Raw genomic sequence first — 18,139 nt, forward strand, 5'->3', positions numbered from 1 at the left:
ATTTGAACATTTCCTTATTTTTTCTGATTAAATTATTTTATTTTATGTTCCATAGTATTTTGTTTATTTGTATTATATAACTTATGCTTCTGGTTCCCATAGGGAACAGAAGAGCATATTAGAGGCCCTGGAATAGGAAGGATATAAAATAGCTGTGAAGACCTTCATGGGTGATGGGAACAAAGTCCTGGTTCTCTATAAGGATAACTAGTGTTTCTAACCATGGAGTCATCTCTCCAACTCCATTAAAGTGTATTTCTTACACAAACAATGGAATATTTCTGTAAATCTTTCTATTAGGCTATTCTTTTCTGGGGGTTGTACATAACCACACAATCTTTCTTTACAAGAAAAAAGAAACTATGTATTTGAAGAAACTTGTAAGGGGCCCTACATTGTCATCTATCCAGGCAAGCATCTGAAGTTTACCTATGATACATGCTCTTACAAATCTTTCAATAACAACAATTCTGCTCTGTCTGCCATCTGCAATCAGAATTAGTCATACATTCTCTTAGCACTCTACAGCTAGGTCACTTTTTTTTTTCTTTTGTCAATTGATATATCTTGTTCCAGAATTAAATTTTCCATTTACCTGCTGTCTCCTGAAAGTTTCACAGGACCAAATAAGTTAATTTTAATTAAATATAAGTGTAGGGTTTTCTGAATATAAGGAAAATAAATATTCAATATCAGTAAATTTGAGACCATAGCAATTTCAGTGTCTCATCTAGATTCATTTGGAATTCCTTTTTTCCCCTAATATCACAAATTTACTGAAGTTGTTTTCTAACTGCAAAGTTCATTGCAATATATTTGAGTGATACACAAAATATTTACCAGATAGTCTTGATTGGTAAGAACTTAGGGATGAACACATCATTTCATCCCTATTCAACATATCTGAAGGATCTTTTTTCTCATCAGATTCTGAACATTCAAGTCCTTTGCATCTTTCCATGACACCATACTTCTCCCACTTTCTTAATGCATGAAAACAGTAAAGAAAAATCGTCAGTACTTCTAATGTCCACTATAAGACAAATCATTCTCCCATGCAAACTCCCTTATACTTTATGCAATATGGATCTCATTCGTCAATGAACATTAGAACTTCTCATGATGTTTTAGAAACTGTAAGTTACCAAGTTCTGTGATCTGAGATTCTGGCTATGCAATTATAGAAGATTTTTTTTTCCAGATCTATAGGTAGAAGCTATGTATGGTCTCTACTGAGACTCTTTGAAACAGAGCTGTCACAGAAACAGTTAAGAACAAATGCAGTTAGAACTTACCAGAAATCACGCTGACTCTTGATCTTGAACTCTCAGCATCCAGAACTCTTAGGGAAAAGAAATGCATTATTTAACTTCCCCATCTTTGGTGATTTCATTCTGACAAACTGAGCTAAGATAGTTTTACAGCAATTGTTTCAAGGACATATACCTTGTCACTGTGTTACCCATTTGCAAATCAAAACATAGAGTTACAAGGAAAAGTGTTAATTCTCAATTGTGATTCAAATAATGTCTAACCTGTAAGAAGAGAATACAGTTCTCTGAACTAGAAGGGCAGGAGAAGCTGAAAAGCTTTGTGAAGAATTTGTTTGTTTCACATTTTGTGTAAAAGATTTACAAACTTTTTAGTATCAAATCCTTTATTTTAGTAGGGCTGTTAGCAGAATGCTCCATTGTATCTAGGTCTTTAAATGAGTGCAGTAAACCTGAAATCTTTGTGGGTAGAGAGGGTGGAAAACACTGTGCCAAATGAAATAAATAAGTTTAGTATGCCTTTTCACTTTCTAAACATCTAAGCTCAAATTGTAAAAATAGTCTTCTCTGCTCATATCTGAAATGGAGTATCTTACTAATAATATACACCATTTTATGGCTTATCATCAACAAATAAATCCATCAATCTAAGACCCGATGAAGGAATGTTGTTCATCTTTTACCATTTCTAAGTCAACAAAAGAACACAATTTCTTGCTTATACTTTTGTTTGGATGCCATTGTTAGGTGGGTAAGTCTCCCACCAAGGCAACATGATAAAGACTTCACTGGAAGACTGTGGAGTTATTGGGAGATAGTGGATAGAGATGCAGTAAATTGAGAGGATGTTGAATTACTGGGCATATGCCTCCAAAAGAGATATTGTCACCTCCCTTACTTGATTCCTGTAAGCCATGTTACCATATTTAAATTGAATGATATATGCTTAATGTGAGAAAATGTAATTTCAAAATGATAATAAAGAATCAGCCCCTACCACTCACATAGCCAAAGCCCCCAGAGTCTATTCTTCCTTTTTTGGAGTTCTGTATTTGCACATACATTTCTCATGCTTTATAGTTGTTCTCCGATACAGACCAAAATTCTTCAGGAAATGACTCAACACTCTTTTCTAGGAAGCACATTCTTTTTTTTTCAGCAGAGATTCCCTTTTTCAGTGATAAATAGGTTATTAAATTCTGAAATGTCTAAAATGCTGACTTCAAAGCAGATGGTATTGTGCCTCTTGAAATGAGGGATTGAAGGAATTATCTGGTGTTTTTACAGTCAATAAAGGAAAACACTGACCAAAATATCATCATATAAAATATTTTTAGAGGATTTATGCTTGTATGAAACTATATTCATTACATGCTTTCATGAAATTTATTTTTATTTTGGCCTATAAGAATAAAATACAAGAACAGAATAAACATTTTTATTAAAAACAGTCAATGATCTTCCTCTATATACTTACTGATGTCTAATATATATGTGATTTGGAGAAATGAAAATGAAAGTGAAAATCTCAATGAGATACAATCAATACCTGATAAATTGACTTTTTGTAGAAAACATGAAAGCTGATAAATGTTGGTGAGGGTATGAAGAAAAGAGAAGATATTCTTAAATATACTTGTTAATGTTATAAGTTAGTGAGGCCATTTTTTGAAATAATACAGAGGTTCCTTTAAAAGTTAATACTAGGACACAAGTCAGAGCAGAGCATGAGTTACATGCAAGCTAAACTGCCCTACTCCTTAGACTCTCTTCCCTAAGATTCATTCTATCTTTCCTCTTTCATCCCATTGCCCACTCCATGGACAGAACCCTGACCCCAACTCAGGTAGACTCCAGCTGCTCAGAAATTGGCCTCATCACTCACTTACAACAACAGGTAAGTGAGCCCTTGCCAGCTGAATAGTCCATTCCTTAGACTTGATTATCAAAGACTTCTACTACTTTAACCCCCACACCTCATCCAGCTGCTCAGATCAGGTCACACCAGTCAGAAGAATAGAGATTCTCTGCTGCACTAAAGACCAAGCTAGTCTCCAGATGTCAAGCCTCTAATCTGGTCAGAGACTCCCTACTGGATCAGAGGTCAAGCAGGCCACCAGAAATCCAAGCCACAAAGCCTGGAAGACCAAAGGGGAAGCAGAAACCAAGGAACTAAATACATACCTAACAAGGCAAACTCAGATATCAGCACCTGGACCTATAAAAAAAATCCAAATCCAGATACCTTAGTGACATTCCAGGAACACAATCACCAACAGTCACGGCAATATGGCACCAACAGAAATCATCTATCCTAAGACAGCAAAACCTGATACTTCAATTCAGCTGAATAATAATAATAATAATAATAATAATAATAATAATCCCTAAAACCCAACTTTACAGAGATAATAGAGGTCCTTAAAAAATAAGTGGAAAAAAAAAAAGCCTTTAAGAAATTGAGGAAAAGACAAACAAAAACCAGTGGACATCAGTAAATCTGTTAAAGAATAAAAAGAAAACCAAGAAAAAGCAAACAGATGAAGAAAACTGTTTAAGATCTGAAAATAGAAATAGAAGGATAAAAAAAAAAACTCACAAACTGAGGGAATTCTGGGTAAGCAAACAGGAATTACATATGCAAGCACCACCAACAGAAGAGATATAACAAAGAATCATGGGGATTTAAGATCTGATAGAAAAAAATAGATTCATCAGTTAAAGGAAAGACAAAATATACAGGAAATTTGGGATACTAGGCAAAGGGAAAAAGTAAGAATAATAGGGATAGAATAAGGAACAAGATCCCAGCTCAAGAATACATAAAATATATTTACCAAAATCACAGAAGAAAAATTTTCTAACTTAAAAAAGGACATGCCAATAAAGGTACAAGAAGCTTACAGAACATCAAATAGATTGGACCAGAAAGGAAAGTCCCTGGTCTACATGATAATCAAAGCATTAAAAACACAAGATAAAAAAAGAATATCAAAAGTTACAAGGGAGTAAAGCCAATTAACATATAAAGGCAGGCCTATTAGAGTTACAGCCAACTTATCAAAAGACAGTTTAATAGCCAGAAGAGCCTAGGCAGATAGATGTCTTGCAGACTCTAAGAGACAATGGATACCAGCCAAGACTACTCTACCTAGTGAAACTTTCAACCACCATAGATGGAGAAAACAGATGTTTCATGATACCGCCAAATTTAAATAATATCTATATACAAATCCAGCCTTATAGAAAGTACTAGAAGCAAAATTCAAACCCAAGGAGGTTAAATACAACCAAAAAACCACAGGCAATAAATAATCTCAAAGCAGCAAAACCCAAGAATGAACACACACACACACACACACACACACACACATCACCGTCACTATCACCACCAGAACTATTACCACCTCTGTCATGTTTTATAAAATGGCAGTGGTGGTGTGGTAGTAGACCCTGTCTATGTGAACCCCTGAAAAATCAAGCCATGTGACAGGCCTAATATAAAAGGAAGTTTATTTGAGAACTAGAAAAGAGAGTATAAAGGGGAGGGGGACAGAGAAGTACAGAAAGAGAAAGCAGATAAGAAGAGAGGAAGAGGCCAGCCTAGGGAAAGAGTAGATGGCAAGAGAGAGAAGAAAGGAGAGGGAGAGAGAGAGAGAGAGAGAGAGAGAGAGAGAGAGAGAGAGAGAGAGAGAGAGAGAGAGAGAGAGAGAGAGAGAGACCTTTTTCTAGGTGAGTCAGGTGAGTATCTAACTGTTGCTAGGTAACTGTTGGGCATAGCCTAGAGGAAATGCTAATATTCACCACAACCACTACCACTACAAAACCCGCCACCACCAGTAACAATTACAACAATATAACATTAGGAATTGACAATCATTGGTCTCTTAGTATCAATGAACTCAATTTCCCAATAAAAAGACCAACTAACAGAATAGATGTAAAACATGATCCATCCTTCTTCTGTAATCAACAACCATAGCTATATAAAATATAAACATTATCTCAGAGTAAAAGTAGGAAAAACATTTCCCAAGCAAATGGCCTCACAAAGGAAGCTGGAATAGCTATTCTAATACCTAAAATAATAGACTTCAAAGCAAAACTAATCAAAGGTTATAGGCAAGGATATTTCATACTCATCAAAGGAAAAATCCACCAAGATGATTTCAAATCTTAACATTTATGCCCCCCAAAAGAGCAACTACAGTTGTAAAAGAAATATTATTAAAGCTTGAATCAAACATTAATAGCAGGGCACTTCAACACATCACTCTCACCAACAAACAGGTCATCCAGACAAAAATGAAACATAAATAATGGAGCTAACAAACTGAATGAAATGAACTCAACAGATATCTACAGATCATTTCACCCAAACACAAAAAAATATACATTCTTCTAAGTATCTCAGGAAATATTCTGAAAAATTGACCACATACTAGGTTACAAACTAAGTCTCAATGTATACAAGAATATTAAAATAACCTCCTGTATCTTATCACACCACCATGAATTAAAGCTGGATATAAACAATAGAAACAACATAAAGCTGGGCATGGTGGTGCATGCCTTTAATCCCAGCACTTGGGAGGCAGAGGCAGGCAGATTTCTGAGTTCGAGGCCAGCCTGGTCTACAAAGGGAGTTCCAGGACAGCCAGGGCTATACAAAGAAACCCTGTCTCAAAAAACCAACAAAACAAAACAAAACAAAACAAAACAAAACAAAACAAAACAAAACAAAAAACCAACCAACCAACCAACCAACCAAACAAACAAACAAAAAACCAACATAAAGCCTACAAACCCATAGAAACTGAAGAACTCCCTGCTTAACTACCACTGGGTCAAGGCAGAAATAAAGAAAATAATTAAAGTCTTCTGGGAAGTCAAGGAAAATGAATGCACAATATACCTAAACTTATAGGATACAATGAAAGTGGTGTTCAAAGTTCATAGCTATAAGTGCCTCCATAGAGAAATCGGAGAAATCTCATACTAGCAACTTAACAGCACACCTGAAAGCTCTAGAACAAAAGAAGCAAACACACCCAAGAGGAGTAGACTGCAGGAAATATTCAAACTCAGAGCTGAAATCAAACAAAGAGGACAATACAATGAATCTATGAAACCAAGAGTTAGTTCTTTGAGAAAATCAATAAGACAAACTTTTTCCAAACAAATTAAAAGACAGAGAATATCCAAATTAGCAAAATCAGAAACAAAAATGGTGACATAACAACAGGCACTGAGAAAATCCAAAGAATCAATTTGCTAGATTGATACCAATTGTCAAAGCTAAATCAATACAAGAAAACAATTTAAGTAGACCAATAAACCCAGAAGAAATTGAAGCAGTCATTAAAAGTCCCCCTCCCACAAAAGCCAGATAGCTTTAGTGCTGAATTTTGCCAATCTTTCAAAGAAGTTCTAACTCTAATATTACTCAAATTATTCCACAAAATATAATCAGAAGAAACATGGAGCTAACAGACTTGAACAAAATGGACCGAACAGATATCTACAGATCATTTCACCCAAATACAAAAGAATATACTTTCTTCTCAGCATCTCAGGGAACTTTCTTTAAAATTGACCATGTACTTGGTCACAGACTAAGTCCTAACAAATAAAAGAACATTAAAATATCCTCTGTATCCTATCAGACCACCATGGGTTAAAGCTGGGTATCAACAACAGAAATAACATTTCATGTTATGAGGCCACTGTCACTCTTATATGCAAACTACTCAAAGATTCAACAAAGAAAGAGAATTATAGACCAAAATTTTCTCACATATGTTGATACAAAATATTCAATTAAATGTTTAAAATCTGAAGCCAAGAACACATCAAAAAGATTATACAACCATGATCAAGTAGGCTTTATTCCAACAATACAGGGATTGTTAAACATATGAAAAATCTGTCAATGAAATTCACCATATAAACTATAAACAACCTGGAAAAATTACGGAAGCATCTCACTAGCCACTAGCCTTTTTCAAGTCCCAACACTCCTTCATGATATAAGCCTTGGAGAAATCAAGGATACAAGTTACATACCTAAACACAATAAAGGAAGTTTATGACAATCCTATAGCCTTTAATTAATATAAAATTAAATAGAAACTCTGAACAATTCCACCAAATCATGCAAATGTTAGGGCCACACACTCTCTTTGTCTCAGAGTTTCCATTGCTGTGAAGAGAATCCATGACCAAGGCAACTCTTATAAAGGAGGACAACATTTAATTGGGGTTGGGTTACAGGTTCAGATGTTCAGTCATTATCATCATGGCAACATTCAGGAAGACATGTGCTGGAGAAGCTGAGAGTTCTACATTTGTCCTTAAGAGAATCCAGAGTAGACTGGCTCTTTCATATTGGGTGGTACCTGATCATAGGAGGATATCTCCAAAGACCACCCCCAAGTGAGACATTTCTTTCAACACAGCCACACCTCCTAATAATACCACTGCCTATGGGCTCAGCATATTCAAATCACCACATTCTACATATCTATTGAATACAGTATCTAGCAAGAGCAATAAAAGAACTAAAGTAGATAAAAGGGATACAAATTGGAAAGGAATAAATCAAAGGGTTTTTTGTTTTGATTTGTTTTGTTTGCTGATGATATGATGGTATGCATAAACATCTCAAAAATAATCTACCTGGAAGTCTTAGACTTGATAAAATCCTTCAGTGAAGTGACTGCATAGATTTGTTAAACATGAACAAGCACTGGAGGTATATGTTATGTAAAATAATATAAACATCCTACAGAGACAAATACTATATTTTTTAAATGGTATCTTCCAACTTCAAACTCAGAAGAAATAAGTAGATACTGGTTACATGAGTATGGGAATAGGGGAAGAAAGAAAACAGTCATTATTCACTTAGAAGTAAATTCTAGTATATGTACAGCAAGATTATAATAGGTAATTTAGATTTCAAATTTAAAAGCATTTAAGGGGAGGGTAAGATGGCTTAGCTGGCAAAGATGCCTGCTCCCAAGCTGGAAGATCTGAGTTTTATCACATTTTAGAAGGAGAAAGGTAATTCCTCAAACTTTTCATCTCACCTTCATGTGTGGGCCAGGACAACATACATTTTATCAATTGACAATAAAACTAAAAATTCCTAAAACTTAATCATGTCAAAGTATTAAAAGAACCAGAGTGTATAAATGATGACATGTTCTATTTTCTAAAACAATATTTTTGGTTTTTTTATTCTTTTGTTGATAGGTGCTTAACTCACTCCCTTCTAAATTATTTTATGTCATAACTTTCCAACTCATTAGGCTTTGCTGAATTTATGCCCATCTGCTCTACTATTTTTGCTCTAGTTGAAAAAAAAAGAAAAATGCATCAAATAAACTGCATGGTGATTCATTTTGCAACTTCCTAGAGACTGGCAGTTTCACAATTAAAATGAAATTGTTATCATAGTAGATGGAAGAGTGGTCAATGGCCCATCACTCTATCTTCTGTTGATGCCTGAAGATTTGAAATGAGCCTCAGTACAGCTGCCTGATTTGTTCAACCACAGAGTGAGAAAGCTTCAGATGTTATGTTTTTCTCTAACACCATGACAAAAAATGTACAGGGAAAATAGAAAGGAAACAGAAATACAAAAGATAGGAGAGATAAACAAAATATTCCTGATGTTCTTCCTGGATTTCTAAATCAAGTTTGACAGCTATCATGGATTAATAAAATATAAAAACACTAGGAGATATAACAGTTAGCACTAACAATAATTGTTGCCTAAAGGTTTGCATAGAGAGATCTGGGAAAAGTAATTATTTAGGTTTCCAGAGCATATGTGTTTTAAAAGACAAAGAACAGCAATAATAACCCTTTAGCTCACAATATAGATAGACTAGTCTTTATTTCCAACAGAGAGAAGGACTGTTCTATCAGAGATGGTGCCTGGCATCGATGGCAGGGATAGGTGTACAATACGATGTGATTACAAACTAGTGTAAGTCTCAATGGTAGACAGGACATAACTCCCTTTGAAGTACTCGATAGTGAATCTTTAGAGAACCCAAAACAACAAAGACTATTGGCATTATTCTTGGTTGCAGACTACAATAGGTGATAAGATTCTGTTACTCATTTTTTTGATATAAAAAAAAATCAACCTCATAGTATTCAGGAGACTTTCGCCCTGCAGCTAACTTGCATAGAAGCATAAGGTGCTATACAGACAACTTTGGAAGGAAAAAATCCTTCTGTTGTCTTACCCTATGATCTTTAATAGCAATGTTCATAGCAAGATTGCTCATTGGTGTAATGATGGATGATTGTTTTCTAATTAAATGAATCCTCATCCACAGGAAGGATTCTATTACTAGTACTATTTAGTCTGGTCAAAATCCCATGACTAGAGATTTCATATGCTCAGAGTTGGGATAGCATTTGTTGTTCTGATAAATTATATCATCAAAGTGACTTCTAAAAATTTGTACTTATGCCTGTAGATCTGTGTTGTTCACAATTTTGATAATTTTATAGAGATTTTAAAATAGGGGCTAGCAGTTAATGCAGAGAGTTATAACGGATCAGAATGACAAGAATAAGTAACTGTGAGTGCTCAGCTGTATTTCTATTATTTATATTAACCTGTTCTCAACCAAGCACCCAGAAGCATCTCAGAAGAGTTGGTGACTGTAGGCATGGGGATGGAATTCTGGGGATGCAGTGTTAGTTATGCATGGAAGCTCGCTAAAAGTTGTATGTATTTCTGCAAGTTCTGCACAGGATTAACCCAGCACTAAGGAAAATGCCAGGAACAACGAGAGAGAGGCCATTAAAACACAGCCCTTAGTGGATGATATATTGACAGTTGACAGCTACTGAGGGAGGCATTCTCACTCTAAATCCTTCTTGTATCCTCTGGTATGTTGTCCATGCTGCAGAGCAATGCCTCACACCCATGCACAAATGGGTAGAACTAATTAGACTTGAAACTAATAACAATAAAAAGAAAGAACACAAATTTGGAGTGAAAATGAGAGAGGACAACTAAAGAAGGTTGGAGAAAAGTGATAGTTATGGATATGACAAACATGCTATAGAGGAATTGTAATCCAGTAACATAGCTGCTTTGGCAAAGGATCGTTTGCACTATCTTCTAAGTCTATATGATACACCCTTAGTACATACCTTTAATCCCTAACGTTGAAGGTAAGGTTAATATGTAAAAGGAAGCAGCCATGTTTGACAGTGATTTCTTATTGAGGATCAGACAAAGTGATGTATCAGAGAAAGATTTGACAAAGTGAGTGAGAGCTATGTCCTACTCTCACAAGAACAGCACAGGAAAGAAAAGCTATTTAAGAGCATTACAGGGAGAGTGAGTCAGATGGAAGTCTGTAACCTCCCCCCACAGCCTGAAGCAGGCTGAGCCAGACTTGACTTGTTGTCACTAGGAGATCACCTGGGGTGGAGCCTGCCTCCCTGGATCACTCTATTGTTCTGCCACTGCTGCTGCTACTACCTGCTGCCTAGCTGTTCCGGAGCCTACATGTGTTCACCTGCAGCTGGGCTCCAAGGATGATTTGGTGGGAATGCCCCCCCCCCTTTATAAGGCATGTTCCCCAACAAGTAAGAAAACTGCCACTTTAAATGCTCAGACCGGTAATCTAGACTGGGATAGTAACATGCTTCTGGGAGAAGGTCCATATGAGGGCCAGACAAATCAGATTGGTTTTCCCATTGGAGTGTACATGCAGATCTCGGAGGCTGCTCGCCATGCTTGGGAACTGTTACTAGTTAGAGGGGATATTGGTGGGAGTTTAGCCAGCATTCAGCAGAGTTCTGATGAGCCTTACCAGAACTTTGTGGATAGGCTGTTGATAGCAGCTAGTAGAATCCTTGGAAAATCTGACATGGGAAGTCCTTTCGTTATGCAATTGGCTTATGAGAATGCTAACGCAATGTGTCACACTGCTATCCAGCCGCACAAAGGACAGACAGATTTGGCTCTTTGCGCAGACATGGCCCCTCTTTGCAGGGAACTACCGTACAAGATCATAGGGTAAGACAACAGAAGGGTTTTTTTCCTTCCAAAGTTGTCTGTATAGCACCTTATGTTTCTATGCAAGTTAGCTGCAGGGTGAAAGTCTCCTGAATACTATGAGGTTGATTTTTTTTTATATATATAAAAAAAAAAAAATGAGTAACAGAATCTTATCATCTATTGTAGTCTGCAACCAAGAATAATGCTAATTTCCCTCGTGGAAACAAGGGAATAATGCATGTTTTAAGTATGGAAGTTTGGATCATTTTAAAAGTAATTGTCCTAAGAACAAAGGTGCCTAGAGTGGGCAAGCAGGCAATGCCCCAGGAATTTTTCCCCGGTGCAGAAAGGGCAACCACTGGGCTAGGGTGTGCAAATCTAAGCCAGGCGTTCTGGGCCATCTGGTGCTGGGAAACGAGAGGAGGGGCCAGCCCCAGGCCCTGACTTACTCAAAGAAAACAGGGTATGGGGCTATAAATCTGCTGCCCAGCCAAAGAGATCAGTTTTGAACTTGTCAGGTCAAACCCAGGTGCAGGATTGGACCTCTGTTCCACCACTCACACAGTATTAACCCCAGAAATGGGAGTCCAAACTCTGCCTACCGGAGTCTTTGGACCTCTACCTGTAGAAACTTGTAGATTTCTTTTAGGATGCAGCAGTTCTATTGTAAAAGGCCTGCAGATTTATCCAGGTGTTATAAATAATGATTATGAGGGAGAAATTAAAATCACAGCTGCTTCCCCTCATGGTGTTATAACTGTAGGCACTAATCAAAGAATTGCTCAACTTGTTTTAATTCCTCTACATCCACCACTGTCCAGATTTGTTAAGAATGAAAGAGGACAAGGTGGTTTTGACTCCTCTGATGTGAATTGGGTTCAATCTATTATTAATCAGATACCTAACCTTAAATTGACATTTGATGGAAAAAGCTTTGAAGGATTAATAGATACTGGAGCCGATGTAACAATCTTTAGAGGACAGCACTGGCCCTCAAACTGGCCTTTGACTGATATGCTAACTCACCTTCAAGGAATTGGTTACACTAGTAACCCAAAACGAAGCTCCAAATTGCTAACCTGGAGAGATGGGGAAGGAAAATCAGGAAAAATTCAGCTGTATGTTATGTCAAATTTGCCTGTAACTCTATGGGGGAGAGATCTCTTGTCACAGATGGGCATTATAATGTACAGTCCTAATGAGATGGTGACTAAGCAGGGACTTTTGCCTGGTCATGGACTAAAAAAGAAGGGACAAGGAATTAAGACTTTTGTAGATCCTAAACCTCATTCTAACACTAGAGGTTTGAGGTATTTTCAGTAGTGGCCACTATCTTGCCTGCATCCCACGCCGATAAAATTCAATGGCTTATTGATATTCTGGTGTGGGTGGATCAGTGGTCTTTACCTAAAGAAAAAATAGAAGCCGATTCTTTGCTAATGCAGGAGCAACTAAAAGCAGGACATTTAGTAGAATCTCAGTCTCCTTGGAATACACTAATTTTCACTATCAAGAAAAAATCTGGTAAATGGAGATTGTTACAAGATTTAAGAAAAGTTAATGAGACCATGATGCCTATGGGAGCTTTACAACCTGGGCTTCCATCTCCGGTAGCCATTCCTAAAGGATATTATAAAACTGTGGTAGATATGAAAGATTGTTTCTTCATTATTCCTTTGCATCCAAAGGACTGTGAAAGATTTGCTTTTAGTGTTCCTTCTATAAATTTTAAGAAACCTATGAAGAGATATCAATGGACAGTCCTCCCACAGGGCATGGCTAATAGTCCTACCTTATGTCAAAAGTTTGTGGCACAAGCCATTCAGCCTGTAAGATATCAATGGCCCATCATTTACATCATTCATTTCACAGATGATGTTTTGATGGCAGGAAAAGACCCCTCAGGATTTGCTTTTGTATTATAGAGATTTACAAAAAGCTTTAGCTGAAAAAGGATTACAGATAGCTCCTGAAAAGATACAAACTCAGGACCCTTACAATTATTTAGGTTTTAGACTTACTAATCAAGGTGTTTTTCCCCAGAAGATAGTTATTTGCAGGGACAACTTAAAGACTTTAAATGATTTTCAAAAATTGTTAGGTGCTATTAATTGGCTTTGCCCCTATTTAAAGCTCACCACAGGGGAGTTGAAACCTTTATTTGATATTCTTAAAGGGAGTTCTGATCCTACCTCCCCTAGATCCTGAAGAAGTATTAAAAAAGTATAGCAAAGTAAAAACAAAATTCGAGGCTTTTGGGCCCAGGCTTGGGAGTGTAGCCTTTGTGGCTTAGTGCTCCAGGTACTGGTCATAAAACAGATAGCGACATTCCTCCACCTACCCGCTTCCTGGGTTCAATTCAAAGAATGGCACCCTGACCATTACTGGAACCTGCAATGCAAATGTGCTATCTTTAGGGGCTCTTAGATTGTTAGGGGCTCTTAGAAACTGTCTTGAGAGATAACCTGACACTTGTGACTTTATACTTCCTTGTGACTCTTAACTGGTATTTTTGGTATTTTCCAACAACGCCCTCCCCACCTCCATGAATTGTGGTTTCTTCCTTTAAATACCCCCTTACTCAGCTACTCAGCGCGCCATGGTCCTCTACCCCTGCGTGGTGTATGACCATGGGCCCGAGAACGCTCTCGAATAAAAATCCTCTTGCAGTTGCAGCAAGACCGTTTCTTGTGGGTGATTTTGGCATTATTTTATTAGTAAATCGTTGTCTTTTCACTCATCTTTAGAGCACTCCTAAGATCTGTAGCTAGGACTAGGCAGGACATCCTGGAACTTCGGCTGAAAAATAAAAGAATGGGGGAGATGCCACGCACACTCCAGTGAAGTCCACTTGACAGGCTGAGAAGCCTGGAAGCACTCATGAGGCAAAAGAGTTTCACAGAGACTCACCTCCTGGAGCTTTGGCATTCTCATTAACCTGTACATTTTTACCCTATCCCTGCGTTTGTCTGGGGTATGGATCCATGTGCTCTCCTTTAGTATTATCTTATTATAGTGCCTTTTAAGATTGGATTCTGATATAGTTAAGTCTTCACCAGAGTTCCAACATCCTAGAAAGACCTTGAAGCTGACAACTTGGAATTCAGTAGGAATTCAGCAAGGAAGTTACCTATTCAGTAACTAATTAAGCATTACAAAAGATGGAGCCAACAGCTCAGGGCTAGCCTGCAAAATGTTCACCAGAACAGTCTTAACCAAATAAGGGTTTACCATGAGAAAAGTTAGGGAATCCCACTGGGACAGGTTTCTTCACTAGGCCCTAAGAATTCAGGCAGAACTATAGAGCATAAATAAATTTTATGCCTCAGTCCAGCCTTTCTTTTTTATATTAATAACAGGGAGGAGATGTAACCTCCCCCCACAGCCTGAAGCAGGCTGAGCCAGGCTCGACTTGTTGTCACTAGGAGATCATCTGGGGTGGAGCCTGCCTCCCTGGATCACTCTATTGTTCTGCCACTGCCACTGCTGCTACCTGCGGTCTAGCTGTTCCGGAGTCTACACGTGGTCACCTGCAGCTGGGCTCCAAGGATGATTTGGTGGGAATGCCCCCCTTCTTTATAAGGCATGTTTCCCAACATTAAAGTTGAGCTTTGATCAAAAAGTCTTGACTTAGCTCCATGCTTTCTCTCGTCCATCTAGTTCCCTCTCTTTCAGCTCGAATCTGCTTCTTCAGCCATACCCTGTTTCTTTCGAGTCTGCAACAGAAGTCAGTGCAGTGATTGCAGGGCAATGAGTGCAGTTGAATTCAGTTGAGTTCATTTGTGAGTTTTTTTCAAAAGCAATTGAAGCCAGAGAGTAAGAAGGAGCCAGAAAATTAGAACAGGTTGCTAGAGTTAGTTTGAGATCAAGCAGAACAATTCAGTGAGAAGCTGAGAGAAATGAAATTGAATCATCTTGGAGGAGAGTTTGAACCAGAACAGCTGAGTTGAACCATCCACCAGAGTTCAGAAAGAACTAGAAAGGTTGAGCTTATTCAACAGTAAGCCTCTGAGAGGACAATTATATCTAGCAAATAAAAGTTACATTTACAAAATATACTGTATAAGTATATGAAATGTCAAATAAATTACCATTTCAAAAAAGTGATGTTGCCTAAGGAAACATACTTAAGTTCTTATAATTAAGAAGTCCCAATGTTTTACCACCTAAACGGAAGGGATTCAGAGAAACATGCACAGATTTGTTTTATTTCTTTTAACTCACCTTCTTGCTTCTTATTCCTTGAAATCCTATGTGTGCTGAACATCCATGCTGTCAGATGAAGGGGAAATTGCTGCTAGAAACCTCTTCATTATGAATGAAAATCATCACTAATTGACATCTGTCAGTGAGTGACTTCCATCATGGTTTTCTTGGCCCTTATTTTGTCATTTTTATCCTGATAACCTCTGCCAGCTACCTCCATTTTGTGTGTGTGTGTGTGCTCTCACGTGCGCACGCGCACGCTCGCATATGCACGTGCATGCTGTACATTTACCTGAGTGTGGGTGCATTTGTGCATAGAACAGAGGAAATCTTTGGATGCAGTTTCTCAGATGCTTTATAATTAAGTACACAAAGCCCATATAAGTCTAACATGAAGAATTTATGAGATTTAAGACCTGGGCCTCTTAGGGAATTTTATCTTATACTACCATGAACGCCATTTCTACATTTCTTGTTGACTGTGATACACAAAGTTTATGTAAGACTGTTTATTTGGAATAACTCTCCATAGGCAAAAATCAATCCTAACCAGAATATGGAAACTAAACAGAACTACACTCCAACTCCTACATAAAGATAGGAAAATCCGGCCTATGGGAATCAGCTAGTAAAGAAATCTCTTCTTCAACTATCAGTAAAGAAACTTCAAGGAACTCTCAATCAGCTAACTCTAAAATTCACTCCAATCCCACACTGCAAAGTGATTGTTCTACCAGTGTTCCATGGGTGCTTCCACCCCACTCTGAGGAATGGATTCTGTAAAGTTTTACACAAAAGCCAATATATAACCAATTTCAGAATAATTTTGTCTTCTGGCAGTAATTTTACAAAGCCTCCTCTTTATCAGTTGCTAACATTATTTCCTTTTCTGTATAAGTGCATATGCTCTTATAGTACTTACACTGGTCAACTCAAACAATAGGCCTTCAATGACAGATACAGTTGTTTTCTTTCTTCTCCCAAACACTGATTCTCAATAGTAACATGCATTGAAAATATCCAATAGAGGAAGTACAACTCAGTGAAAGTCTCTCCTTCCTTATTTCTTTCTAGTTATCACTTCCCAATCAGGCTTTGTGCCAAAAACTCCATCATTGGCTGACACTTACAAAAGGTGCATGACATTTGTTGTCACTTTCTTGGTTTTTGGTTTATGTAATTATTTTATGACTGTACAAGACAATTTCATTCATATATATATATATATCCCAAAAGTCCTCCAGAGTAAAAAATAGAGGAATATGTATACATATATAATAGATGCACGTGTTTCTCTATACATATGTGCCCTTTCATGTTGGTATAAATAAAAATAAATTTTAAATAATACTCAGTAAACTATTTTATTAAACAAGCATAACAAGCATAGTATTTTATTTTATATCTTAAGCCTCATGGTTGTTTTCAGAATATAAAAGGTTATACAAAGGTATATAAATAATAGTAAATCTATGCCTGACACTTGGGATTCTGGGCATTATACTATAGAAAAATATTTAATAAAGCAGTTGATTAGGATTTGTGAACCAAGTAAATTAAGTAGATAATACTATTTTAAAATGCAAGAGAACAAATACCGTGATGATTAATTTTTGTCAGTTTGGCCAGTCTCCATTATGAAGTTATGAGCGAACAGCAGCCAGAAAATTGCTGTGTAGTAAGTTTGGAGGCTTAAAATTAACTTTTAAATCAATAGAGCAAGTAAAGCCCAGTGACCTCTTCAGTGTGGGGGAGTCAGTCCAAGTCAGTCAGCCCAAGACCTTCATAAAGAATCAGGTCACCTGGGAAAGAACTAGCTCCCAGATTCCTTTTACACTGCAAGAGCTTCATCTATTTCTCAAATGTTCAGCCCACCAATTTCAGAGTTAACTACTACAAATACGTGAGCTGATGTCTTAAACTAATCTATCTCTCCCTCCATTGCACCATCCTCATTTCTGCCTCCATTGTCTCCCCTGAATATACCCTCCCAATACTTTCCCATAAGGAGGCTTGTGATTGCATTTGACCCAGCTGGATAATCCAAGATAATCTCTCTAGCTCCAGAGTCTAAACATAATGACATCTTTGAAGTTCCCTATGCCATGTAAGTTGTTTCATTCTAGGTTGTGAGATGAAATCATGTCATCTCTGAGAGGGAATGTAGTCTGTACTTCTTCTATATAGTTGATAAAAGAAATCAGTCTGACAGCCTTCAACCTGAGGTTTTGCCACGTCTATTTCATCATAATTATTAATAATCTGGTTTTATATCTATTTCTTCATGCACGATGGAGCCCTGTTCAGGTTTTCCTCTCTATTTCATCTCTTCTCTTACCTTATAAAGATTTTGCTTGTTGGTTTTTCATTCCATTTACTAGAGTAAATGCCAGGAGACAAGTTATGCATTTTTAATTTGAATATGATGATCATCTGAGACACTATAATGTGAATATTTAACTTTCAAACAGAATATATTTTATTTTCAGAATTTTATAAAAAGTATGTCTGTTGGACTAATTGCTTTTGTATATTACATTCACAATTGCAAGCTCTATTTGAGTATAAGTGGCTGACTCTTGTTTTACAGATATGTTTCTCTTCATGTTTTTAAATGGATTTG

The sequence above is a fragment of the Mus caroli genome, unplaced genomic scaffold (assembly GCF_978045245.1).
Source record: "Mus caroli unplaced genomic scaffold, Mus_caroli_1 scaffold_2, whole genome shotgun sequence".
Lineage (NCBI taxonomy): Eukaryota > Metazoa > Chordata > Mammalia > Rodentia > Muridae > Mus > Mus caroli.